This window comes from Misgurnus anguillicaudatus, chromosome 12, assembly GCF_027580225.2.
Source record: "Misgurnus anguillicaudatus chromosome 12, ASM2758022v2, whole genome shotgun sequence".
Taxonomy (NCBI): domain Eukaryota; kingdom Metazoa; phylum Chordata; class Actinopteri; order Cypriniformes; family Cobitidae; genus Misgurnus; species Misgurnus anguillicaudatus.
The window spans coordinates 21,110,685-21,133,240 of record NC_073348.2 but is presented as its reverse complement, the minus strand read 5'-3'; the positions used below and the strand labels follow the sequence as shown (position 1 = coordinate 21,133,240).

Here is a 22,556-nt window from a genome sequence, read left to right as displayed (position 1 = left end):
TACCCATTTTCGGAAATCCGCGAGAGATGCGCGGTGACACGTGGCCAAGATGGCAATGGCAGGCAAGCTTCAAAAACGATCTTGATGTCACTACGTCCATCTTTTTTTAAAGTCTATGGTCCCAAGCTGAGAAACCGGCTCTTCTTGCATTTAAAGTGCTGATTGAATGATGGGTTTATTATTATTCTTAATAAAAAACACAACAACAACTCGATATTGCTTATATTATAGGGGGCATATCATGAAAATTTGACTTTTTCCATGTTTAAGTGCTATAATCAATGTATCATCCTAAAAAATGTTAAATAAAAACAACCCAGTAACTTTGTTTTGGGATTCCCTGCAAGCATGTGAAAAATAGGTAATTAAAATTTGGCTCCCTTTGTGATGTCAGAAGGGGATAATACCACCCCTTAATCTGCACTATCCAAAAACGCCACTGCCATTTAGTGCAGAGATCAGCTCAATTACATTTAAAAGGACACACCCAAAAATGGCACATTTTTATTCACACCTGAAAAGCGGCAATTTTTAGCTAGAACTTTACATACGTACTCCGGGGACACCAGATAATTATTTTTAAGATTTGCATCTTAAAAAAAGTCTTGTGAAATGTCTCCTTTAAACATGTATATATGTATAACAAAGCGAGTAAGCACACCACTTCTACCATCGTCATTGTCATTCCGTTTGCCATTACGCACTCTGACAGTAATACATAAAATCTGGCACCTGCTGCTTTGTGATGGCTACACTACAAGCCCTTGGACCAAGTTCATTTAAGTGTAAAGTTTCTGTCTGTGTCAAATGGATACCAATCATGGTATTTTGATAACACTGTGCAGGAAGTGGAAAGTCTACATCCCGTGGGTGAAAAACGGCACTCAGCACCAGACACTCAGAGGGTTTCAGTCTAGCGCCAATGCCAAAACACAAACACGGCACATCGCAACTAAAGCCAAGGTCAAATGAGGTTATGACCAAACATACTGTATTGTATTGAAAGATTTTGGTTTAAAAATATACTATTTTAATTTATGTCTATAGCAATTCTACCTGAACTGAATTTGTCTCTTACCACGATCTTTTGTTTTATAAAAGAAATCAGCATCTTATAAACATAAATGTGATTCAGTCTGTGAAAACCCAGCTAAAGTCATTTTTGCGATAAAATCATACATATTATAAAGCACATTCAGTGAAAATATAAGCTTGATATCTTTATTCTTTAATTTTGAATAAGATCATGTCAAAGATTGATATCATGTTTACATGCTCAAAATTTTGTCAATCTTACTGAATTTAATCTGATTGATACAGTGATACAGTTTACACAGCCAGGGTTGCCAGATTCGTGTATCAATACCATCCCAACTGACATTCAAAACTAGCCCAAAAGCAATGACTATTCACAGCCCAAATACCAATAACTAAGAGACAAAATCCTTTCATCTTCATTAAGCAGTTTAAACGGTAGCCCAAATCTGAACTCGGGAAAACGTGTGCACAGCGCCAAGTTTCACACGTTATTTAATGATGCGCGTTGCCATTGCTTTGCTATTGCATGTTTCTGTGATGCGAATCGTGATGCGTAAATATAAGACTTGAACTTTAAGGAAAACCCCACCGTTTTTCAATATTTTACTATGTTTTCACTTTTCATCTTTTATATATATTTCACTTTTAATCTTTGTACAGCGTTTCTTGAATATGTTAGCATTTAGCCGAGCCCCATTCATTCCTATGGCTCCAAACAAAAGTTTTATTTTGTGCCACTCATGTAACTACTCATGTAACAGTCTTTAAATAGGGAAAACATGGAAGTGTTTGGTGGCTTCTAAATTCATCCCTGTTTGGATCCTAAGGAATGAATGGGGCTAAGCTAAATGCTAACAGATTCACAAAGCACTGTACAAAGATTAAAAGTGCACGCATTGAAATAAGATAGATATGTATTAATTCATTCAGTTGAGGTAAAAACATAGTAAATTATTGAGGGACTGTGATGTTTTCCTTTAAGCACAATTCTTCTGTGCATGTGCACAAGGTATTTTTTGCATCCGATTGAGTAAATACAACGATTCACACATTTACATGCTTGCTTTTCTCCTAAAGAAACTTTTCACAAATCGGACTACACCACCTCTTTTAATACGTTGGGGGTGCATTTTTGCCTTTATTTAATAGTATGCAAGGAAATGACAGGAAAGTACAGGGTGGAGAGAGGGGTATGGGACTGGCAAAGGACCTTGAGCCAGGATTTGGACTTTCGTTGGCGAAAGTGTGTCTGCACCATATGTCAGAGCACTGCTTACTATATCACTCTTAAAACAAACGGTGCAAATAGCACTAAAAGTAGTTCACTTGCTCGTAATTAAATTTTATTTATATAGCGCTTTTCACAATTGGTAATTGTTTCGAAGCAGCTTTACATTAATAGATGCAGGGGAAACACAAAAAATCGACAGACAACATAAGTAGCAAAATACAGCGGCTATGAATAAACTTTACAAGTGAGCGTATTAATAATGTAGCGTATAGAAGAGGGTGCTAACTTAAGCCAATCATAGGGGAACCACTTTAAGTGCCATATAGCACCTATGTAGTACCTGTGTAGAACCCTATTTTGCTATATAGAAACATATCTGGTGCTATATTTCCCCCGTATGGTTCTTCATATGTGCTTTATAGGTGCTATATAGCACTTAAAAGGGTTCCCCTATAATTACGAGTTTTTAGTGCTATTTAGTGCATTTTTCTTTACGTGTGCTGAAGTCAAATATCATAAATCACTTTGATACCATTTTGAATCGGGGTATAGTACGAAGACAGTTTTGTAACAAACTAACGCGGGGTTAATTGTAACGCAGCTACTTTACATATTTCTACAGGGCCGAGCAATCTGAGGTTTTGATAATTTTCTCTTACTGTCAGAAGATGATCTGTCAAATTGTGAATAGTTTGGATATGTTTTGGTTAAAGGTGCAGTGTGAAATTTTTAGAAGGATTTTTTGACAGAAATGCAAAATAATATATAAAACTATATTATCAGGGGTGTATAAAGACCTTTCGATGAACCGTTATGTGTTTATTACCTTAGAATGAGACGTTTTTATCTACATACACCGAGAGCCCCCTTACACGGAAGTCGCCATTTTGGGCCGCCATGTTTCTACAGAAGCCCTTAACGGACAAACTTTTTTTACTAAGTTGTCTCCAATGATGACCTGTTTGTCCGGCGGTGGCTACAGTAGCTTCTCTATGTGTTTCAAAAGCAAGGGGTGAGCAGTGGACTGAGCCGTTGGTTGCAATTCACAATCTCACCACTAGATGCCGCTAGAATTTACACACTGCACCTTTAAGATATTGAACAAAGAGTGTTTTGGAGGCATAAAAGTAAATTTCTTCTTTTTTCGATTTCTGAGTTGGGTGTGTAAGTCACCAAATCCAACCTTATATTATTTTAATCACTGTCTTGGTACCTAAAACATACCACCATTTTGAAACATGTCAGCAACTCTTAGTAACTGATAGCTGGGATTGAAAACATTTTTAAACAGCGGGGTTAGCTGTAACACAGTGTTACAACTAAGCCTCCAGTATACAATGATAATAAAATTAAAACTAGTTATCAAAATGATAACTGTTAATACAATATCAGGGGAAATAACTCACAATTATGATTTTGTCTTATTTGTGCAGTCCTTTAAAAAAATGTGTTTATATGCATTGATGCATAATACAAGAATGGTTAGATGAAGGATCATGGATGGATGAATGTGTGGATATCTATCTAGTATAGGCACGTATATAAACAATATCCACCTTAAGTATATAGACTGAATTTTATTGAATTATTTGTGTTTAAAATAAATTTTCTACCAGGTGTTACAACAAACCCTCTGTTTGTTACAATTAAAGCCCGATTTATAGTCGTGCGTAACCTCTACGCCGTAGGCTATCTGTAGCCTGTGCGTAGCCTGACGTGCACCTCGCAAAAATTTTAACAGCGTGTCAGTTCTACGTGGACCGCACGCGCTGTGATTGGTCCACCAGAACCCCTCCCATCAGGTAAAAAAACTGTGTCATAGGTATTTCCGTTTGCGACGGTGAAAACAAAGATGAGCCAAGTTGAGGAGTGATTTAACTGAAACTGCAACAAAAGTCGCTGTTTATTTACTTCCATCATTGCTGGTCTTCTCAAATTATACACAACAAGTTGTTGTTTCTTCTTCGTTTGTGGGTTAACTTGCCAAGCTACTTCTTCTCTGACGGTCGCGCTGCTACTGGGGTTACACGTGTGGATACTGCCCACCAGCGGTTTGCGCGTGTGTTTGCACGTCGACGCGGAGGACGACGTAAAAGTATAAATGAAAACCGACGCGGAACCTACGCCGTCGCGGCTATGCCGTAGGACCTATGCACGACTATAACGAGCCCTTAAAGGATTAGTCCATTTTCTTAAAAGAAAAATCCAGATAATTTACTCACCACCATGTCATCTAAAATGTCGAAGTCTTTCTTTGTTTAGTCGAGAAGAAATAATGTTTTTTGAGGAAAACATTGCAGGATTTTTCTCATTTTAATAGACTTTAATGGAGCCCAACATTTAATAGTTAACTCAACACTTAACAGTTTTTTTCAACAGAGTTTCAAAGGACTATAAACAATCCCAAACGAGGCATAAGGGTCTTATCTAGCGAAACGATTGTCATTTTTTGACAAGAAAAAAAAAAAAGTACTTTTGGACCACAACTTTTCGTCTGGGTCCGGTCCAGCGCGACCTAACGTAAATGCGTAGTGACGTAGGGAGGTCACGTGTTACATATATAAAACGCACATTTGCGGACCATTTTAAGCAATAAACTGCCACAAAGACATTAATTAGTATCAGTTGACATACAACAACGTAGGAACGGTCCTCTTTCAACACACTTGTAAACACTGGGGCGGAGTTTCGCGTTCCGTCTTCTGTGACCTCTTGAATCATGACGTATTGCGTGGGGTCACGCTGGCGCATCACGACCGGACCTAGATGAGAAGTTGTGCTTTAAAAGTGTATATTTGTTATTTTTATGATCAAAAATGACAATCGTTTTGCTAGATAAGACCCTTATGCCTCGATTGGGATCGTTTATAGTCCTTTGAAACTCTGTTGAAAAAAACTGTTAAGTGTTGAGTTAAGTATTAAATGTTGGGCTCTATTAAAGTCCATTAAAATTAGAAAAATCCTGCAATGTTTTCCTCAAAAAACATAATTTCTTCTCAACTGAACAAAGAAAGACTTCAACATTTTGGATGACATGGTGGTGAGTAAATTATCAGATTTTTCTTTTAAGAAAATGGACTTATCCTTTAAGGGTAAGTTGTAACGTTGGCACTTCTGTCGCTTTCGGTGTAATTGTACAATAACGGTAGGTCCCACAAACAAACTTTAATTGTTCATTTGTAGCAGAGATGTGCGTGTTGATTGTGTAAAAAAATGATTAATCTAACTTAAATATTTTTTGAATGATAGAGCCAAAGTAAAAAAGCATTAGGTTGTGCCCCACTCTCCCTTTACTTGCTGAATAACTTTTTAAAATAAAAAACTTTGTGAAAGCGCTACAAATTGCTGATTTAATGCATTTAATGTCTTTTAATTATGTAATTTTATGTTTTGCAGAAGAAAGAAAGTCATATGGGTTTCAAATGACAAAAGGTGAGTAAATTTTTATTCTAACTATCCTAATCCCTTAGGATGCATTCATAAAAAATCCAGTGGTGAATTACACAAATTCAGTATTGCACATCACCCAAAGACATTGCGGGCCCAAGGGATGGTGGTGTCTGGGCGTTGGTAAACTGCTGTCAGGAGCTCCTCTGCCGGGGCTCCAGGGTTCTGTGGAATCCGGGTGAGCTGACACCGAATCCACCGTTGATATAAGAGCCTGATCAAAGCCGCCCTGTTTCGCCTGAGCGATTTTCACAGGATTACGGATTAGAGAGACAGGATGCAGCGAGAGAAGCACGCAGACAGACAGAAAGGGAGAGTGGGAAGATGGAGAACGAGACAGAAGGTTAGGGAAAGTCGTAATGATGGGCAATTAAAGCTGAAATGTGTCACTTTTTGGATGTTAAAATACTCATATGTACTTGAAATAAAGCTGTTCAGTTTGCTTGAACAGCCTGACATAACAACAATAGTACAAGCGTAGACTGGAGCTATCTATTATTTTTCACGGGGTGCATTACAGAAACGATTAATGCATTTGGCAGAAACTTAAAGTCAGATTCAGTGCAATCGTGGTATACATTTGATCGGTTTGTTCGCTAGGATTTAAACACATGCATTGGCATGGCTATGCATGTCCTTCATATTGCACTATTGGCTTTTAACTGTAAATTTTGCTAATTCATAACGGATGGCGCAATGACAGGAAGCCTTGGACGCCGCACTAAGCATTTTTCTCTGTTAGCGATCATTACTCAATCCAGCATCTGTTTTTTGGCCGGAATAACTTCACAATCACTACGCAAACATTGAATGGTGAGAACAACACAACACATATTTCTCAATGTCGCTCTTTGCTCTGCATGATCTTGATAAGACGCACACAAGCCTGAGGTCGTGTTTTGCATTTGTGAAATCTATTTCCTTGAAACCCATGCAGCACAACCCTACATCTGTCTTGCACACAGCAGAACCACAGGTTTATTAGGGTTGTGTGGTTATTATGTGTCGAAAACATATCTTGAATGGTGCTGAAACAGAATCCGAACTGGACCTTTAGTCAAATCTATGCACACAAATTCATTTAGAAACGCATCACGTTAATGCACAAGAAATTTAGGCATAAAATGTCTCTTTATTTGTAATAGAAGACAGCACAAATACACCAAAATGTGTCCCGTGTGAATAATTATGCTTTGTGAGATCAAACGAAGAGCTGTAATTACGCCTAGATGCTTCTTCTTTTACAGTTAATTGACATAAAGGATGTTTCTTGCTATTTTATGGAGATGCTGGAGCCAATGCAACACTTTTTTTGTTTTGTGATATCATGGTCATCAAGCATTTTTCATGTGCCAGACTCTTTCTTGCTTGGACAGACTGTGCATACATCACTCCCACAGGAGAGCTGTTTATAGATATATGTACCACAAAATCTCACCCAGAATGCAAGTGAACAAGTGCGGCATCATGAAGCTGGCTGGCTGCAAAACATTTAGACTTAATTTTAAGCTCTAAGGTCGCTTAAGACCCATTTGCAGTGATTAGGCCCTGTTGTATGATCATTAGAGTTGCACACTTGTAATTTCAATCCCACTCAAATGGATTAGGGTGGTAATGTTGCAGCGTAAACAAATCAAGAGTTTAATACAATTGTATGCTTTTTGGTATTATAAATTATAAGCATACTGTATACTTATTGACAATTGATTTATTTGCCATCTTACAGGAATGTGCTTGTGATACCTTAACATGCTGCATGTGAAGGCAAATCTTACAGTTTTGATGGTTGTCTAGAATAGAAAGACTCTCCAGTGTTATTTCTGAAACTTTGCATTATACAAATATATTTAAAATATGTATTTAAATGTTGCAGAAGCCTGCAAATTAATCTTCGCATAGTGTCAGATAATAACAGACTAATAGATCTCAGCGTGATTTGTGTACTTATTTTGCATAATCACCATTAAGTTGTTCATTTTTGTATTAACCATAATAATTACTTGCTCATTAATTTACAAAATTACAATTTGATGGTCCAATTTTTTTATGTTGCTGTAAGGTAATCGTCGCAGCCGCAAAATCTGATAGGATCTGTGTCAGAGTTTGTTCATTAATCCAAACTGCTGCACATACTGCTGCTGAATAAGGTTTTGGTTTATTTTTTGGCTAAATATGTATCGAACCTGGACCCAAGAACAATATTAGGAAAAGAAAGGGTTATTTTACTGAACCCCATTGATGTCTAGTTCAGGGCAATTCAAATACACTTATGTGCCTCAATCCTGGAAACCTTAAATATAACTCTGAAGACTTCATATGTACTCCTGGAGACAGTATACAGTATATGACTCTAGGGACCTTATACGTAATCCTAGAGACCTTATATATAATCATGACGACTGTATACAGTATATGACTCTAGGGACCTTATATATAATCCTAGAGACCTTATATATAATCCTGGAGACCATATACAGTATATGACTGTAGGGACCTTATATATAATCCTAGAGACCTTATATATTATCCTGGAGACGTATACAGTATATGACTCTAGAGACCTTATATACAATTATGGAGACCGTGTATATATAACCTTGGAGGCCTCATATATAATCCTGGAGCCCATATAACTCTGGAGGCCTTATATAATCCTGGAGACCATGTTAATGACTTTGGAGACCTTATATATAATCGTGGAGATCGTGTATACAGTGAGGAAAATAAGTATTAGAACACCATGCTATTTTCCAAGTTCTCCCACTTGGAAATCATGGAGTGGTCTGAAATTGTCATCATAGGTGCATGTCCACTGTGAGAGACATAATCAAAAAAAAAAAAATCCAGGATTCACAATGTATGATTTAACTATTTATTTGTATGATACAGCTGCAAATAAGTATTTGAACACCTGAAAAAGTCAATGTTAATATTTGGTACAGTAGCCTTTGTTTGCAAATACTGAGGTCAAACGTTTCCAGTTTTTCACCAGGTTTGCACACACTGCAGGAGGGATTTTGGCATACTCCTCCACACAGATCTTCTCTAGTTCAGTCAGGTTTCTGGCCTGTCACTGAGAAAAAGGGAGTTTGAGCTCCCTCTAAAAATTATCTATTGGGTTTAGGTCTGGACCTTGATATGCTTCTTACAGAGCCACTTCTTGGTTATCCTGGCTGTGTGCTTCAGGTCATTGTCATGTTGGAAGACCCAGCCTCGACCCATCTTCAATGCTCTAACTGAGGGAAGGAGGTTGTTCCAGAACAACACCCCCAAAGCATGATGCTACCACCCCCATGCTTCACATTAGGAATTGTGTTCTTGGGATGTTACTCATCATTCTTCTTCCTCCAAACACGTTTAGTGGAATTATGACCAAAAAGTTCTATTTTGGTCTCATCTGACCACATGACTTTCTCCCATGACTACTCTGGATCATCCAAATGGTCATTGGCAAACTTAAGACGGGCCTGGACATGTGCTGGTTTAAGCAGGGGAACCTTCCGTGCCATGCATGATTTCAAACCATGACGTCTTAGTGTATTACCAACAGTAACCTTGGAAACGGTTGTCCCAGCTCTTTTCGGGTCATTGACCAGCTCCTCCCGTGTAGGTCTGGGCTGATTTCTCACCTTTCTTAGGATCATTGAGACCTCACGAGGTGAGATCTTGCATGGAGCCCCAGTCAGAGGGAGATTGACAGTCATGTTTAGCTTCTTCCATTTTCTAATGATTGCTCCAACAGTGGACCTTTTTTTACCAAGCTGCTTGGCAATTTCCCCGTAGCCCTTTCCAGCCTTGTGGAGGTGTACAATTTTGTCTCTAGTGTTTTTTGGGCAGCTCTTTTGGACATGTTAGTAGTTGGATTCTTACTGATTGCATGGGGTGGACAGGTGACTTTATGCAGCTAAAGACCTCAAACAGGTGCATCTAATTTAGGATAATAAATGGAGTGGAGGTGGACATTTTAAAGGCAGTCTTTGAGGGTCAGAAATCTAGCTGATAGACAGGTGTTCAAATACTCATTTGCAGCTGTATCATACAAATAAATAGTTAAAAAATCATACATTGTGATTTCTGGATTTTTATTTAGATTATGTCTCTCACAGTGGACATGCACCTACAATGACAATTTCAGACCCCTCCATGATTTCTAATTGAGAGAACTTGCAAAACAGCAGGGTGTTCAAATATTTATTTTCCTCACTGTACATATATATGTGTGTGGGTGTGTTTGTGTGTACTATATGCTTCATATATAATCCTGGAGACCATGTTTATGACACTGGAGACCATATGTATAATTGTGGAGATCATATATATATATATATATATGATCTTTCAGGCCTCATATATAATCCTGGAGATCGTATATAGCTTGTTCAGATGTTTTTAATTTAGATCTGAGCTCAGTTTCACAGGATATATATGTTTGTTTATGTCAGGTGTTGTTTGGGATGCACGTCGCAGATGCGCTGGACGTGGTCCTCAGTTGCCTGGGGTGAGGCAGACGACAGGGAACAGGCGGGGATGTTTTGTGGCGGGGTGGGGGCGTGCTCTAATCGCCCACCAGCCATTGCTGTATATTTTATTTGTCAGCACATCTATCGGTACATGCAGAGAACCAATAGCTGTAGAGGAAGTGGCCCTTCTGTCACAGAAACAGTTGGCAGAGAAGCAACATATTAAAGCATTATCCAACCCCCTCCCTGTCCCTTAGTCATTTGGTCCCTTCCCTATAGCTCTCTCTCTCTCTCTTTTGTTTTCCTGCGAGCAGTTTTCAATGAAATCGCAACCAACCCCGCTGTTGAGGAGCATCTGTTTACGCGATCATATCTTGCGTTCACAGAAATAACCCTTCTGCTTGTTTTCGCTTTATTGCAGGAATTGAAGCCTATTTGGCTTCCTGCATTCTCCGTTTTCCTCTGGATTTAAGCCTAGCTGTTTTCCCCTCTCCTCTCTTCTTCTGTACCCACTGACTCCTCCCTCCGTAGCTCTCATGCTCCCTCGCTCACGGACGGACACACTTGAACACAAGCACACATACATACGCACACACGCCCTCCTCCCCCATCGCTGCAGTGTCTCTTAACTGCCTCGGAGCTAGCAAGAGGGGAAATAGCACACTGACAATTATCAGAGGAGGCGAGAGCAATACCGACGAAAGAGCGCTTGTGAATGGGTGCGTGTGCGAGAAGAGATCCAGACAGATCTAAGGATGTCCGTGTTACAGGACTAAAGGGAAGGATTGTGCGCTCCCTCCTTGCCATCAAGGCGAATGTTTGTCTGCAGTGTTGCTGGTGAATGGACAGCAAACGGTGACACGGTAAGGAAGCACTTTGTTTTACGCCAATATTTTTTTTACAAACCCTTATTTGTGTTTTCACACCAAGGCTAAATGCTCTTTTGGTGCCCTTGGGTTTGTTTATGGATTGGGAAGGTGAAGGCGCTGAGCGCCGTTCAGCATCCAGACTAGCAGGATGGTATTTTCCTCCATCTCTGTGAGGTGATGCTTGGGGATGATGCTAAACCAGCTCTCTGGAGTACTGGATTGGACAGTTGACACTTGGTTTCTTCGGCACACACCCCATATGTGGTGTTGCATATGTGATAAACACATATTATTGATGTTTATCTGTAGTACAGCATGTTGCTAGGTGTAGCATGTTTATGCCACACTTCTCTGTGGCTGGAGAAGCTGAATGAAGCTCACACCCCGCATTTAGCGAACGGCCCGCATCGTCATTCAACATTCGGCCGTACTCCTGTTGATCTTTGCCTGTACGTGAAACAGCGACACATTGACTCTCCATCGTGTGTGAGAAGCGTGCACGCTTAGAATCGTGGTCCCCCCGTGGCCCACCCCACCCCGTTCGTGTCATATGAAGCATTTTTGCACTAACTAAAATTCCTGGGATTGTTAATAGGGCAGCAGAGGGTGGTGTAGACTGATGAAAGCGTGTGTTGTGTGCAAGGAGACCTGCACAGGGAGGGGTTAGGTGGACGGGGTGGGGGGCATAATGGTGGAGAGATAGTACGGCAGTGGGTGGAGGTTGATGCGGTACAAAGAACAGGGAGAATGACATTTGAAATATATATTGTAATAAAGATTGCTACAACAAAGGAAAAGAGACGGGGAGGCCGGAGGAAGCATAGGAAAGAAATTTCACAATTGATTTCTTATTAAGCGACGTCTCCTAGGCAGCATTAAATGGAAAGCATTTTGCTTAAAGCGATAGCCTCACTAAAATGAATCATTTTTCCTGTCCGTGATATGAATTTCTTGCACGGACACAATAGGAGATGTTAGGCAGAATGTGAGTGACTGCCTCGGTCACCATTCGCTCTTAATGGATAAAGAGCATCGTTAACTTTCAACATCAAAATTCTTATGTTCTGTATAAGACAGACAGTCATACAGATGCACGAGCGAAATGATGACATAAATATTTGGTAACACTTTACAAGGTTGTATTTGTTAGTTAATGCATTATCTTACACAAACTAACAATTAGCAATATAGTTTATCAGCAGTTATTACTCGGTGTTAGTCAATGCCAATGTATTTGTTTGCGTTATTCATCAACTTTTGATTTTATAAATGCTGAAATTAACATGAACTGAGATTAATAAATAAATAAATGTTCATTGTTAGTTCATGTTAGCTGAAGCATTAATGTAAACAAATATAATTTTATCGTAAAGTGTTACCATTTGTTTTTGGGAGATAAACTGAGACCTCAGATAGAGTATCCAAAGAGATATCAGTATCTCCAAATGTCAAACTGTGTATGGTGGGGGGGGGGGCTACAAACAAATGTCAGAGATTTCTATATTAACTGAAATGTCCTAATAATCAAATTCCTCTAATATTATGAAATTAAGGCTTATGTCTCATAATCTAATTATGAGAATAGGAGCATCAACGTTTGATTTCAGTCATTGATTTTACATTGATTTCAATCTTACTCAGTCAATATAAAAGACACCAAGGTTATATTTGTCACACAACGTACTTGACGTTACGTTATGTAGGATGATATTATGTTAACAACAGTAAATCACAAAAACGACTTTAACTGGGTTTTCACAAACAGGGTCATATATTACCCACATTAATTAAGGGTAATATATGATAGGCTATAGGCCTGCTGTATTTCAACAGTTGTCATTGAAAAACATCTGAATCATACTTACAGGTGTTTAAATAAATAATGTTACATAACGTAACTTAGAACTTAATAAATTCTTGTTGTTGAGCTATAATAATATTATAACACAATCATATAACATGAAATATGATTCTGTTATAAACAGGAAACATTGAGCAATTAAGTTTTCCACTGGAGACTTCTGGCACTTATGCTGGTGAAATATAGCCTACCTCAATGCAGAGCCCTTAGGTATTGCCTACACTGTAAAAACAAGAAATATCTGAATTTTTTTTAAATTAAGATGTATTTTCTTGATAAGCAAAATGACCTTAGAAAAGAAATGTAGTTTGTAGACCAACAATTTATGTCAATTCGTGCTTAAAACAAGCAACAATAGCTGCTTGTTTCTTGAAATAAATGTTTAAGAAAAAAGTAAACTTATTTCTAGATTTTTTTCTCACCCCATTGGCAGATGTTTTTGCTTGTTTTAAGCACAAATTGACTTAAATTGTATATTTTTGATCTGAAAACTACACTTTTTTTCTCATGAAGAAAATACATCTTGATTTAAGAATTTAAAATATTTCTGAAAACAAGACAAAAATCCTAAGTAAGAAAGTCATTAGGGCTGTCACCGTTAAGAAATTTGGCTGACGGTTAATTGTTTAATAAATTCGGACGATTGTGACGATGAATTGCCTGTTTTAGGACTTTGCCGATTATGACGATTAATTGTCTGATTTATTGCTTCGACATTTACTTCTCATACATGTTTTGCTTGTTCTTCACACATATATATCTTTCAAAATCTGAAAATTCTTCGTAAGAAATAAACACAATAATGTGTCTGAAAAATAACTGCAAATAAAAATGCAATCAAAATAAACGTACTTTACCAGAACAGGCATTAAATAGTAGCCAATCCTACTAAGGTCATATTAGTACAATAATGTATTTAATGGCTTTGCAATGCATCACGTTGCACTGTCAGTTAAGGACCACCATCTAATACAGTTTCGTTTATACATGCGCTGCAGCTCCCTCTTGTGTTTTTTAGAGAGATGTGCAATCATTGCGGTGATCTGAAATCATTGCGATGAGGTCAAACAATCGCGATGAGACAATGATTTAATCATTGTGACAGCCCTAAAAGTCATTGTTTTTGCAGTGTACTAATACAGTAAAGATGCTTTGGTACACACAAAGATAAAAAACAGAATTTGTGAAGATCAGTATTGGGTGTAACTAGTTGCTAAGTAGTTACTTTAATTTAATTACTTTCCCTTGAAAAGTAAAGTAAGGGATTACTCTTATTTTTACAGTTACTTCTGATGTAATTGAACAAAATACTGTGTATGGACTGTAATTATATATAATTATATATATCGTTGCTGCCCGATGAAACTCACGTATGTCCAAAACGGTTACTTTTCAGGAAGTGAATAAAACACCGTATTTCAAAAGCAGTTGAATGTAGCGTTGTCATACTTGGTACGGCATCTTTACATGTAACCATATTCTTGCCAGTGTAATAATATAATCCACATTTGACCAAAATTGAGTTTAAATGGACATACGTGCATATTTTACAGTAACGGTGGTTGATATGCGTTCTTCCGATCATTAATTAGAATGGCCAAGTCGCATTTCATATTGACAAATGAATACGCTCAGTTTATTAAATAGCCTATGTCTTAGTTTATTAAATACGCTTAGTTTATTTAATATTAATTATAAATGTATTGAATGTCTCTTGCAAACTATGAAGCGACAATGATTCAATACACTGACATGGTAATGCTAGACAGATACTTTGTTTGCACAGTCCTACCATAATTTTGTCACTCCTAGACGTACGTCTGGCATCAGGGGGAAACGTTTACCTCGATGAAGGAAAGTCATTGTGTCACCAGGTTATGTTTATTAGGCTATCCAGTGCTGAGCTTCGATGAAACTTCACTAGACCAGCGAGATGCTTACACCGGGCGGGAGATACGCGGCGTAATTGACAGCTTTGACACCAAATGCATGTACGTGAAAATCAGATGACATGATTTCACAACTTTTCATTGGCCTTTTATATGTGAAGCATACTGTATACGGAAATGAACCTGGACATTCAATCCGTCGAAACATATAAAAATCGGCAAAATGGACATACGTGGTTTTCATCGGACAGCGACAATATACAATAGTGGATTTAACATCAACATTTCTGGACGGTTTCCCAGATAGGGCTTATCCTTGTCCCAGACTAAAATGCACGTTTGAGTTTTCTTAATTTAAAAACATCTTGCACTGATGTATCTTAACATATATTAGTGCCATGTTTTGTCTCGAGATGCACACCAGTATTGTTTTTTGTAGGGTTTGTTTGTAAAGACCACCTTAATGTTTTAATATAATTAAGGCCTACTCCTGGACTAATTTAACCCTGTCCGGGAAAGGTTATATTATCCTTCTTACTTTGAATATTTTGTTTAGTGAATAAGAATAATGCTACTCTAGTGTAGTTTTCAGTTCTCACTATTAACTGGTTGTTTATTAGCATTAATATTACTGAGATATTTTCAGTTTATTAATACTTAAAAAGCACACATTAATGCCTTATTTTGCAAAACCTTATTTTACAACCTTAATCCTACCCAATTCTTACCAATACTTAAACTTAACAACGACTTTGCTAAGTATAAATAATCAATAATTTGGTATATTGAGGCAAAGGTATAATAGTGAGAATTGGACCTTTAAAAGTGTGAGCAGAATTGATGTACTTTTATATGATTTATTCAAGCAGTTTCAAGCTTATCTTTGTATCATTTACTAAATAGGATTTTTGGAGAGAGTAATTTGTACAGTAATCTAGTTACATGTTTGAAGATGTACTTGGTAACTTACCCAACATTGGTGAAGATACTGCCAACACTTCCATCCCCCTCCAAACCACAAACTGACCAAACTGCAGTATGGTTGTGCAACATCAGCTAAGTACCAGATCATATTCGTACATCATGTGCTGTCATCTGAAATGATGGCTCTTGTGTGAAGCTTACCCACATTTTGATATTGCTCCTAAGGGTGCGTGGATAATCATGCACAGCTAAATCAGTGGTATTCAACCACACCTACTGTGTCAATTGTTGCTGAAAAAGACGAAAGCTTAGAGAATGATGGTTAAAAATAAAACTGTCACAGTATAGGGGCAAGCGCAACCTGCAATAACAGGACTTTGATTTCCAAGTGGCACGTAAATGAGAGAGCGTGCCGTAAACAAGACCGTCAAAGCGGTGATTGTTATGCATTCAGGTCACATTTTTAGGCATAAAAATACCTGAGCCTGCCGCTGCCATGGCAAAGTTTGTATATGCACAGATGTCAGTTGAATTCAGAAGGAATTTACTGATATAACACGATTTATTTATACGATTTGGATTGAACCACCAACACGTGGTTTTATATTAGCTTATATTAGCCGAACCACACAACACGAGTCGCCACATAATGAATGAAAATAGGCTAACGATTTCCAATACTCTGTAAGAATAACAAATAAGACATTTGTCATGCTGTAAATATGTGAAGGAAAAACATTTAGTCACAGCTTAACAGTGATAGGAACATTCTTGAGAGAAAAATGCCAAAATATACAAATTGAATAATAGTTTTTGGCAAAACACCTCATCGTGACCTTATATGCACTGAAAGCCAGCTGTTTATTAATGCTTTGGGCGAATCACACATCTGCCATTGAGGATACAGTTTCTAAAGGCTAACGCTTAGTACAACAGTCATGCATTTTTGGTTTAGGTCTCTTGACCTTTTTTGCAGTGACCTATATAATACTTTTCTAAAGGTGTCTGCATCAACCAGATCTCTTACATCACTAAAAGAAAAGGTGGTTTCCACAGTTCAAACATGCTTACGAACATGTCACTATAAACCACAATAAGAAAGTTATAAGTCAAGTGTTTTTATGCATGTTTCATCAGTATTAGATGATTTTCATATATTACATCATTCGCAGCATGACTATTTTTCTCTTTAAAAAGTCAAGAGTTAACTAGTGGTGGAACATTTACACTTAAAAAGTAAAAAAAAAACATTGAAAATTACTTATAAATTCTATTTAGAATTTGCTATTAATTATAAAAATAAAAATTTTTATTTATTTATTTATGCCAACTCCTCACTAGTCAAGAAAATTTGTATTGTAAATTCAAAATTATTTTACAGTAAAGTTGGGGTGGAATGACCTATTTGTCTCAATGGCAGATAAATGGAGTGTATAACTGTGTGGCTTGTGCCTCTTCTTCCGATGGGCGCAAATTCAAAATATGTGTTCGGAGTGTCATGTGTGTTGCTCGTGTTTTCAAAATATGTGTTTGTTGCGTCATGTGAACCATGTGCACCATGTGTCTTGTCAAAATAAGTGCCTGCTGCACATTCGTCAAAACCATTTATGATAAAAGAGACAAAAAAAACACGCTAACTTAACAGTAAACTCTGATTACGCATGAGATTATGCGAGTATATGGCAAACACGAGTGCGTCTTTTATTATAAACCCTTTAGACGCGTCTGCAGCAGGCACTTATTTTGACAAAACACGTGATGCACGTAGGATCGCTCAACGCGCAGAACACATATTTTAAAATTGCGAACCACACACATGACGGGCTACATAAATGTTGTGACGAACTTCGCATCGTACGCCCTTGAAAAAAGAAGTCACCGGGCCTCACTGGTGTATAATAAACCTGTTTGAAACAGTTATTTAATGCCATTACGTCTAAATTGTTTTTTAAGCTATCATTGCAAACAGACATCTTTTTAAATAAAATATAAAAATCAGTTCATGAAGCTTTTAAATAATTACTATATCTAATTGATCATCGGAGTCATGACAAGTAATACTCGTGTTTCAGCAGGAGTTTCCCTTTAAGTGATATCATATTGAAAAAATGCAGCATGCGTATTGTGCAAGACTTGACATATATGGGTTGAAATTAGAGTACTGGGTGAAGTGAACTGAAAGGGCTTTTTCTAAGTGAGCGCATGGAAAAACAGACACTCTGACAAGTTTGGGGTCGGGAGGTGACCAGGCCCTTGTTTTATGGAAACATGTGACAGAGGCCCTTTGTTGAACTGAAACAAATAATTAACTATAATCAAGTGGTCAGTTCAATTTTTTTTACAATAGACATTGTATCCAGAGCTTAAATTGGTTTTAAAGATATATAGGAAGAATAAATGTAAAGCAAGAATGCTTACACAGTTTTAATAGAGAAGAGTTTACGCTGTTGAATATTTGCCTGTAGTGAAGTGTACAGTAATAGGGTTGACCTCATGTTACTGTGAACTAAACTAAACTTGCCTTCTTTAGAAAAAAAGTCTTATCTGAACATCTGATAATGCTATTCCCATTCGAACCGTCTTTTCATGATACAGGCTAATGATTTTAGCATTGCTTTGAGAATCTATTCTGCAGAATGTGCTCCTATGGTAATTGATTTTCAGAAATTATATTGTCCTAAGATGTTATATATTTAAAAAAATAAGACTTTTTTAAGATGTCAAATAAATCTTTGGTGTCCCCAGAGTACATATGTAAAGTTTTAGCTTAAAAATCCACAAATAGATAATTTATTATAACATGTAAAAAGTGCCACTCTGTAGGTGTGAGCAAAATGTGCGATTTTTGGGTGTGTCCTTTTAAATGCAAATGAGGTGATCTGTGCACTAAATAGCTGGTTGGATAGTGCAGATAAAGGGAGGTATAATCCCTTTCTGACATCACAAGGGGAGCCAAAATTCAAAGACCTATTTTTCACATGCTTGCAGAGAATGGTTTACCAAAACTAAGTTACTGGGTTGATCTGTTTCCCAATTTTTAGGTTGATAGAAGCACTGGAGACCCAATTATAGCACTTAAACATGGAAAAAGTCTGATTTTCATTATATGTCCTCTTTAAATTGCTTTAATTCTTTTAAATACATTTCAACATAGCGATTGCTATCAGGATATGAGAAGACTTTTATCCAGCATAAAAAATGTTTTTGTAGAAAATTATTAATTGCACATTTAATGCACAATTAATTAACTTGAACAATTGTAATGGCATTAAGTAAGCAATACTATATAGGCAGAAGGTAGTTATCGCAGAAATAATAAAGGGGCTTATTTGGCGATAACAATTGCTTACCTGTATATTATTCTGCTTATTACCGGCCTATTTAACTCATAAGTAAGTTAAGGGACATTTAAAGGGGTCATATTATGAATTTTTTTTAAGATTTAAAATAAATAGTTGATATCCCCAGAGTGTGTAAGTGAAGTTTTAGCTCAAAATAATCCACAGATAATTTATTATTGCATGTTAAAATGTCCACTGTGTAGGCCTGAGCAAAAGTGAGCCGTTTTGGGTGTGTCCTTTAAAATGCAAATGAGCTGATGAAATGCAAACACTGATCACAATGATGGTGGTTTGTTGTAATTGAAAGCTGTCAAGTACTTTTTTCTTTCTCTCTTTCTCTCTGCACTAAATGGCAGTGCTGTGGTTGGATAGTGCAGATAAAGGGGGCGGTATTATTGCAATTTGCCTTGCTACCTACCTCACAAAACAGGCGAAATCTGAACGACCTAATTTTTCACATGCTTGCAGATAATGGTTTACCCAGACAAAGTTACTGGGTTGATCTTTTTCACACTTTCTAGATTGATAGAAGCACTGGGGACCCAACTATAGGGCTTAAACATGGAAAAAGTCAGATTTTCACACTATGACCCCTTTCAAATAAAATTTAATCAAATATTGTATTTTTAAGGTTTTAGGGTAAGACGTTCAAATGTCATGAACACTGGTTTAATCATTTAAATATAATGTCATATATGTTTTTAAAATACATATTTATATTTAATTTTGTGTAATATTAAACTGTAGCTGTCAAAATGACTTGCAGCATTTGGGTTACCATGCGTTTTTAGTTTTTAGTGGTTGTTATATAACAAACCTTGCTACTGATCAATCAGAATTAAGCATTTTATTGAGCCAATAACTAACATTAATAAAGATGCAGAAAAATTGTCATTTTTAGTTCATGTAATGCATTTATTAATGTTAGCAAATGCAAAAGTGTTTCAAATAACACTGCATGCATGTCCTGATTCTGATTCCTATGTATGTCTGATTTATCATCTCTTTAACATCCATGATTTATTCATCACAATAATGTGGAAAATACAATCATCTTCATATAAGACTATATGAAATTTAAAGTCTCCCACTTATGACGTTTGTGTCTATATCACCATAACAGGTTTGATCACAACATCCTTATCCATGTTCATTTACAAAGCAAAGTGATTTGGCATGAAGTGCTGTTGTCATGACATCAGAAGCATGAAATGGATCCCACTATTAACGCTGTAGTGTGGATCTCATTTCTCCCATTGGATCGACTCAGCATTAGGCTGTATGTAAAGTTGTTGTTATCAGCAGAGTTTGGTGTACACTGCAGTTTTGCATACAACACAGATGATGGGATTATAACGCTGTGTTGAGTGTACAGATGAAGGAAGTGGGTTTAAGGTTTGGGAACTGAAATGAGATCTATTTTGGCCGTGTTTTGAGAACAATGTAATCTTGGAAATGTTCCAGTGATTATATGTGCTTTTAGGAGATAGTATGTTTATTTTGGTTTACTTTTATAATTGAATTTAATTCCTTTTTAAAACATTTGGAAACCAGTGACAGACCTTTTTTTGACCTCATGTGTATATGAAATATTGCGACTTTCAAAATGATTTATTTAAGCACTGTGAAATGGTGATTTATAATGGAGTACATTGTAAGACTGACACCAAATGGGTGAATCCAGAGGGAACCGTACATCAAGCATATACTATATTGCAAATCTAGGATCTAAAACTTAGTTTACACATGGTAATAATCAATGTTTTAAAATTTTGAAAATTTGCAAACTAAGAAACTTTATGACAAGTGCGTCTGTGTTGGGGTTTTTTTTGTAACCTTTTTTATTGGCATTAAAGTGAAACTAAAAACAAGAACCTGGTGCTCATTTACAAGTCAGTAATTGAAATGCCTTATTTTTACAAATGTTACTTTATTTAAAAATTTTTTAAGTTAAGACTTTAGTCATTTCATTGGGATTTAAAGTGGACATATCGTACAAATCTGACTTTTTCCATGTTTAAGAGTGTTTTCACATATGTTGGTGCGCACCGTGGTGCGACCTCGGAGCGCACCAAAATACATTATATCATTTTTCAGTTAGTGCGGTCCGTGTTCACATATTATTATTTTTACTGTACTCGAAATGCCGCACCGTACACCACGTGACAACGGTCACCGCTGTCATTGGTCTTTGACAGCTCTTACCGTCTCATGACCACCCCCACGTTTCCACGACAACCAGCCTGACAGGAAGAGCGCAGCTATCAAGATGTGGAGATAAACGATGCACGTCTTTGCGAAGTTTCTTTGCTTTAACTCGAAATTGCGTAGCTGTTCTATTAAAGCCTTTCTCACGGAGCCGTTTGCTAAAAAGCCCGTAATGTCACTATTTGTGTGTGGAGGCAGCTATGCATTTATAAAATCATCAGCTCAAACGTAAAGGAGACAGCGAATCTCTGCAACGGACCAGGTTTGGCTTGTTTGTTGATAACCCACAATATAACACCCGGCTCACATCACAACGTAAGCCCAGTGGCTTAAACATGTGGAGAACTTCCTGTATTTGGTTCGGCCCGAGGTCCAGCAGTGTTCACACCACAGGTGGGTCGCCCCAGAGTTCGGCGACAGCCGCTCCGAGACCACCTGTTTAGAGCGGTCTCGGAGCGGCTCACACTGACCCAAACGAACCTTACTCGGAGCGACACGTCATTTGGGCCGACCTAAACAGTGTATATGTGAAAACACCCTGAGTGCTATAATTGGGTTCTCAGTGCTTCTATCAACCTAGAAAACGTGAAAAAGATCAACCAACTAACTTAGTTTTGATAAACCATTCTTTGGAAGCAAAAAAATAGGTTATTGAAATGTGTCTCCCCTTGTGATGTCAAAAGGGGATCTTATTATAATAATACATACCTTTAAATGGCAGTGCCATGGTTGGATAGAGATAGAGAGACAGTAATTGACAGCACAATCGAGTTTCAGTTTCAACAAACCACCATTATGGTGATCAGTGTTTGCATTTCATCAGCTCATTTGTATTTAAAAGGACACACCCAAAACAACAAATTTTTGTGTCTGTTGTGTTTTCTTGTTACCCTTTTTATTGCCATGAACGTGAAACTACTGAACCTAAAAACAAGAACCTGATGCTCATTTACAAGTCAGTAATTGAAATGCCTTATTTTTACAAATGTCACTTTAGTCATTTCATTAGGATTTAAACATATTGTGAAAATCTGAGTTTTTCCATGTTTATGTGCTATAATTGGGTCCCTAGTGTTTCTATCAACCTAGAAAACGTGAAAAAGATCAACCAAGTAACTTGAAATAACCAAAAAAATTGGTTATTGAAATTTGTCTCCCCTAGTGATGTCAAAAGGGGATCTTATTATAAAAATACAGACCCTTAAATGGCAGTGCCATGGTTGGATAGAGATAGAAAGACAGTAATTGACAGCACAAACGAGTTTCAGTTTCAACAAACCACCATTAT

At 37.2% G+C, this 22,556-nt stretch overlaps 1 protein-coding gene across 2 annotated transcripts in view; it reads left to right on the top strand.

Moving 5' to 3' along the window:
- The window catches only part of gnaz (guanine nucleotide binding protein (G protein), alpha z polypeptide), a 74,335-nt gene that overhangs the window by 5,669 nt on the left and 46,110 nt on the right, over nucleotides 1-22,556 (top strand). Inside the window, exon 3 of one of the 2 annotated variants that reach the window (XM_073874110.1) lies at nucleotides 5,666-5,701. The gene's annotated coding sequence lies outside the window, so the exon portion shown is untranslated. Of the gene's footprint in view, nucleotides 1-5,665; nucleotides 5,702-10,513; nucleotides 11,040-22,556 lie in introns of those variants that run through there. The other variant, XM_055208815.2, reaches the window with a different exon arrangement.